This window comes from Wyeomyia smithii, chromosome 1 (assembly GCF_029784165.1).
Source record: "Wyeomyia smithii strain HCP4-BCI-WySm-NY-G18 chromosome 1, ASM2978416v1, whole genome shotgun sequence".
Taxonomy (NCBI): Eukaryota; Metazoa; Arthropoda; class Insecta; order Diptera; family Culicidae; genus Wyeomyia; species Wyeomyia smithii.
This window is the reverse complement of record NC_073694.1, coordinates 121,559,561-121,566,910: the sequence shown is the minus strand read 5'-3', so window position 1 is coordinate 121,566,910 and position 7,350 is coordinate 121,559,561.

The window sequence follows — 7,350 nt, the reverse complement described above, 5'->3', positions numbered from 1 at the left end:
ATTCCCTACAACTCATTCTCAGACAGTTTTTCTATACAACCAACGGTTTCTGGGCTACAATGCTTCGAATAAAACCTATGCCAAAAGGCATACGCCCTTTTAGAATGTAACTCATGGGTGTAAAAAATCTCTCCCCCTGTGAAAAATGCTCAGTTTGCTAAGCCAAATACGTGTGCAAAGTTTCATTCAAATCAAAAACGGTCGATTAAATTTTCGCGTATTTCAGGCGATTTGAAATGATTTTGCTCTATATGTACTTAACTCTAGGCCTATCTTCTATTGTTCTTGTGCTTTTTCTCCCTACTGTGCTCGTGGACCCATGTGCCTTATATTTCAATCAGCTGCTTTATAATGAATCTGCAGTGACGTGACCGGCTTAAGCAAATGCTTGCACCCGGGTGTCTAATCTGGTAAGGTGGCGTTCATAAAAGTGGTTCTGTCATATTTGCGTGCACGCTAAATTATGCTCACCCTATAATTTAGGACACGGCGTTAGCATGCCGGTCACGGCCGACTTAAGTCGGGAAAATTATTACAGCATCTACAGGGCTGTTGTTGCTGCTATTGGTTGCTTCGCTGGATACTGCTACGGCTGGCTGCTGATGAAGATGTGAGTTGCTTTGCTGGCTACGGCTGGCTGCTGGTGATGACGATCACATGTGGCAACGGGCGTGCGATCGGTCGGCAAACGCCGATGGGGGATGAACTGCGGCGGGGATAAACTCGCTTCCTTAGTGCCGCTTACAGGGAGATATCTCGACCTGAAACGGACACTAGCTCACCGGAGGGCTCCGGTCTACAGGATGTCACAAGATGATGCGGGTTTTGGGAATACCGCGTGTCTTACGACGATGTAGCGCTGTCGGGAATTTCGTCCAATGGATAAAAAACCAGTGCGCGGTGCGCCTTTCGCTGTCCCTTTCCTCTCGTTCGTCGTGCAGATTTACCTATTCTGAACTTTCTTGCACACGTTTTGTATTTTAGCGAAACTATTGCACACTTTATCGACACTTCGAAATCTAATCTATCTAATATCATATTTGATTTTTGTTTATTTTTTCGACCGTATTAAACCGACAAATACTGTCGTTGGGACTAGTGTTGTCTAGTAATTATCAGAAGTGTATTAGATTCTACCAAACCAACAACAGAAGATGCTGTTGGTGCCAGGCACACGTGTGCATGGTTCGTAACAAAAAATACAGTGAGGTATTTTTTTTTAATTTTCAACAAAGATTTTTTAAACGAAGTGGTTTTTTTCACCGTTTTTGTCCATGGTTAAACAGCTGCCATGAGTAACAGACTACTGTAACAGTTAGATATTTTTACACATTTTCATTTTTACACGTATGTTTACACTCTTATCTGTATCATCGGTGTAATGAACAAATTACTTTATTCAATACAAAATTTTCTATATATTTTGAAGGGAAGCCTATATATAACGAAACGAATCGAAATAATATTTGAACTGCCTAGTGTATCCGGAAGTATATCATCTACATTCACAATCATTATTTTTTTATACCACGATAGCCGTCTCCAGTATTACGACGATATACACTGGCCTTGTCTCCGTTGACGCGGGAGAATATTCCTATGAAATTCAAGAAACTTGGCAACATTCATGAATCCAAAGCCCAAATATTAGACAAAAGTGCTTCAACACTATTTACAACATAAAATTCCCAATTTATCCTCGAAACGCCAAAGTAATCATGATTGGCTTTATTTTTGAACTTGTGCCATAACGATCCTTGAACATATAACATATTTATCAAAAACTCTGCCTGGGAGCAGAGTAATTATTCAAAAGCTATAAAAGACATAAATAGGTATGGAGTTCAACATCAAGTTCGGTATTATATTGCACACAGATTCATCAACGCGAATGCACACAATTTCATACGATTAATATAATGTACAGCTCTTTATTCTTCATTCTCTAATGCAAGAAAGCAAGTAAAAAACAGCAATATCGTGTTGAGTTTCTCAAAATAGTATTCTCTACAAACTACCTTTAGACATTATCCTTCTTTTTTGCTTCCTTTAGCAATTAGCGACAGCGCGAAATTTTGAATTACCCAATAGTTTCAGGATCAACACTCGAGAAGGTATCGTTCATCTCGGAAGCAACCCCCAGGAGTTATTAATTTGGCCCTGATTTCAGCCCTTTCCGAACACTGTGCCACGTTCACCTCTATCGCGTGGATCGGCCACCAAAATTAGAAAAAATTCACATCAGAATAGAAGAATAAATAAAATAGTTGGAGGGTGTTATCCAACATACGACCGCATAGTTGACGTAGAACTACAATAGTTTTATATTTCCCTTTGAGGCTATGTTTGATTTGAGCTCGTTTTACTTTTAGCACGGTTCGATTTTGGCACACATGTGCCAAAAACGAGCGATTATGTCTTATCACATTTCCTAGTTTTCTTAGTTCCAAAGAAGGGTGTTTTGGTTCTTTATGTTGTCGAAGCGGATGACCGGAATCGGTAAAACGGTTCCTGGAATATGACCGGAACATATGCCGGTAATATAATGATCATGATCTAAGCAGTACTAAGCCTCTAATTACTCGGGTAGTAATATCAAGTATCTAGGTCGTCAGCTTCAATTCATCAAGCGACACCTCAAACGACTTGGAACTAAAACTATTTTATTGGTGGAAATATTTATGAAAAAAAGTCATGAAAAGAGAATCGTTCATTTTTGGCATGGTTCTATCTTGGCAACAGGAAAATTCTGCCATGTCTTGTTTGGCAAAATCGAGCGGGGTCTGTATTTTGATTATTTATTTGCAGCACTCTATTTTAGAAGAAAAAATATTCTCTTCAACATTGATGAATATCTTTCATTTTTTTTTTCTGTGTGGACTCAGTACTGCGACCAGAGCTTAGATCTATTGTGATATTGCCCAGGTGTTTTCTGTACTCGCACACTTACACACCTAATATTATTAGCAGTAACACTATTGAAGTAAGTGATACGCTTATCATTCATATCAGTGCTTGTGTGTAATTACCTTTCCGTTTCAAGCTTACTGCTCTACTATACCGAGCCACTGTCCATCCTAACAATATCGCCTAGTTACAATTCCCTGGAGAGAACTTTCATATGTTACTCACACCAGTTTTATTATAATAGGGACTTTTTTTTGATAGGAGGAGAGTCAACAGAGGTACTGTAGAATCCAAATTGAAGGGAGGGTACGTGGTGGGGAGCCTGGGAATAAACCCATGCTAAAGTCCTTTGACAACCAAATGGTCTGATCCTATTAAGATTCGAACCCACGACCACCCGCTTACCAAAGCGGACTCTGTAACCTTGCGGCTACGGAGCTCCCCAATACCTTTCATTCTAATACAGTCAATTTTATTTAACCCGTAAAGACCCGGGACGGAACTTGTTTTTTGAAAATGCTCGTTCTCAGAACTGGACCGGCCGATTTGGAAAAACTTGGAATTTTATTCAAGAGGAATAGTTGCTGCTCTAAAGAACGTTTTTTCATGGAAACCTGATTTTCTCAGTCTCTCACATTAGGTTTCAACTTAGCTCTTCAATTTTCAAGCTCTAAGTTTCTAGAGTAACGTCTTCTGAATTCAAAGATGGTGAAAATTTATTCTAGTATGCACAGATTTAGAGAAAAACGAGTTTGAATTCACTGAAGTATGAGTTCTTTTGAAAACTTGATTTTCTCCAAATCTGTGCATGCTAAATAAATCTTTAACCATCTTTGGATTCAGAAGACGTTACTCTAGAAATATAGAGCTTTGAAATTGAGGAGCTAAGTTGAAACCTACCGTGGGAGACTGAGAAAATCAGGTTTCCATGAAAATACGTACTTTGGTGAATTTGAACTCGTTTTTCTCAAAATGTTTGCATGCTAAAAAAAATGTTTCATCGCGTATGGATTTAGGAGACCTTACCGCAAAAATGCAGAGCTTAAATTTTGGAGAACGGTTTTGTTGTTTGAATTTTTATAAAAATACGCCACGTTCTCATAACTGGTAACTCCAGGTATCGATTTGATCCAGTCATACATTTTTTTTATAATTCATATGAAACGTAGTTTCTGGTCAACCCCCTACAGCCCCTTAATAGTCCACGTTGTTTATGGTCGTCCCTATACTCACTGTTTTATCATATTATTCATGTGGATTATTCGTAGATGCGCTACTGTTTATTTAACAGGTATTAAATTCAACTTTTTGTTTTTGGCACAATCTCACCCCATAGAAGGGGTGAGATTAGGCCAAAGTTCATTTAATTTTAGCAAAATTATAGTTTATTGTAACTTAACCATATTTGCGGCAGTCGTTACCTAAACATTCAAGTGTGCACTGGCGTGATTTAGATCAAACTCATTGCCTAAATGTGTGCATTACAAGCTAAGGAACAAAAACATATCCTTTTTTGGCACAATCTCACCCTGGCAGACGGTACTAAAAACTTCAATTTTACTTTCGTATGACGAAAACACAACAAATCTCGCATTTTCTCACAACGGCCGGCCTAGCGGTAAATTGTGAGTATGAGCGAATGTTGGTCTACTAGTGGGTCACCATTCCTGAAAATATCATTTTTGGGAATTTCCTTATAGTGGAGTAGTAGTCGAATAAGTGACCTACACAACAAGAATACAAGGCAAATTATTGAAAAAATCGAATTTCCCAAGAACGGCCGGCCTAATGGAAAATTGTTTCTATCAGTAGGCAGACTTTTTCTATATGCTATAAGGAGGCTTCTATGGGGAAAAATTGAAAAATCTTGAATTTTCCCATATCTACCCTGGTGACCAGGAATGTCAATTGGGCCGAACAACTCAATATTTTCCAACATGCCTAGGGTCCTAGTCAACATCTCCAATCGATTAGATTTCCCTATCAGTAGGCAGACTTTTGTCATATGCGATAAGGAGGCTTATATGGGGAAAAATTGAAAAATCTTGAATTTTCCCATATCTACCCTGGTGACCAGGAATGTCAATTGGGCCGAACAACTCAATATTTTCCAACATGCCTAGGGTCCTAGTCAACATCTCCAATCGATAAGATTTCCCTATCAGTAGGCAGACTTTCGTCATATGCGATAAGGAGGCTTCTATGGGGAAAAATTGAAAAATCTTGAATTTTCCCATATCTACCTTGGTGACCAGGAATGTCAATTGGGCCGAACAACTCAATATTTTCCAACATGCCTAGGGTCCTAGTCAACATCTCCAATCGATAAGATTTCCCTATCAGAAGGCAGACTTTTGTCATATGCGATAAGGAGGCTTATATGGGGAAAATCGAAAAATCTTGAATTTTCCCATATCTACCCTGGTGACCAGGGATGTCAATTGGGCCGAACAACTCAATATTTTCCAACATGCCTAGGGTCCTAGTTAACATCTCCAATCGATAAGATTTCCCTATCAGTAGGCAGACTTTTGTCATATGCGATAAGGGGGAGGCTTATATGGGGAAAAATCGAAAAATCTTGAATTTTCCCATATCTACCCTGGTGACCAGGAATGTCAATTGGGCCGAACAACTCAATATTTTCCAACATGCCTAGGGTCCTAGTCAACATCTCCAATCGATTAGATTTCCCTATCAGTAGGCAGACTTTTGTCATATGCGATAAGGAGGCTTATATGGGGAAAAATCGAAAAATCTTGAATTTTCCAATATTTACCCTGGTGACCAGGAATGTCAATTGGGCCGAACAACTCAATATTTTCCAACATGCCTAGGGTCCTAGTCAACATCTCCAATCGATTAGATTTCCCTATCAGTAGGCAGACTTTTGTCATATGCGATAAGGAGGCTTATATGGGGAAAAATCGAAAAATCTTGAATTTTCCCATATCTACCCTGGTGACCAGGAATGTCAATTGGGCCGAACAACTCAATATTTTCCAACATGCCTAGGGTCCTAGTCAACATCTCCAATCGATTAGATTTCCCTATCAGTAGGCAGACTTTTGTCATATGCGATAAGGAGGCTTATATGGGGACAATCGAAAAATCTTGAATTTTCCCATATCTACCCTGGTGACCAGGAATGTCAATTGGGCCGAACAACTCAATATTTTCCAACATGCCTAGGGTCCTAGTCAACATCTCCAATCGATTAGATTTCCCTATCAGTAGGCAGACTTTTGTCATATGCGATAAGGAGGCTTATATGGGAAAAAATCGAAAAATCTTGAATTTTCCCATATCTACCCTGGTGACCAGGAATGTCAATTGGGCCGAACAACTCAATATTTTCCAACATGCCTAGGGTCCTAGTCAACATCTCCAATCGATAAGATTTCCCTACCAGTAGGCAGACTTTTGCTATATGCGATAAGGGGGAGGCTTATATGGGGAAAAATCGAAAAAACTTGAATTTTCCCATATCTACCCTGGTGACCAGGAATGTCAATTGGGCCGAACAACTTAATATTTTCCAACATGCTTAGGGTCCTAGTCAACATCTCCAATCGATTAGATTTCCCTATCAGTAGGCAGACTTATGTCATATGCGATAAGGAGGCTTATATGGGGAAAATCGAAAAATCTTGAATTTTCCCATATCTACCCTGGTGACCAGGAATGTCAATTGGGCCGAACAACTCAATATTTTCCAACATGCCTAGGGTCCTAGTCAACATCTCCAATCGATAAGATTTCCCTATCAGTAGGCAGACTTTTGTTATATGCGATAAGGGGGAGGCTTATATGGGGAAAAATCGAAAAATCTTGAATTTTCCCATATCTACCCTGGTGACCAGGAATGTCAATTGGGTCGAACAACTCAATATTTTCCAACATGCCTAGGGTCCTAGTCGACATCTCCAATCGATTAGATTTCCCTATCAGTAGGCAGACTTTTGTCATATGCGATAAGGAGGCTTATATGGGGAAAATCGAAAAATCTTGAATTTTCCCATATCTACCCTGGTGACCAGGAATGTCAATTGGGCCGAACAACTCAATATTTTCCAACATGCCTAGGGTCCTAGTCAACATCTCCAATCGATTAGATTTCCCTATCAGTAGGCAGACTTTTGTCATATGCGATAAGGAGGCTTATATGGGAAAAAATCGAAAAATCTAGAATTTTCCCATATCTACCCTGGTGACCAGGAATGTCAATTGGGCCGAACAACTCAACATTTTCCAACATGCCTAGGGTCCTAGTCAACATCTCCAATCGATAATATTTCCCTACCAGTAGGCAGACTTTTGCTATATGCGATAAGGGGGAGGCTTATATGGGGAAAAATCGAAAAAACTTGATTTTTCCCATATCTACCCTGGTGACCAGGAATGTCAATTGGGCCGAACAACTTAATATTTTCCAACATGCCT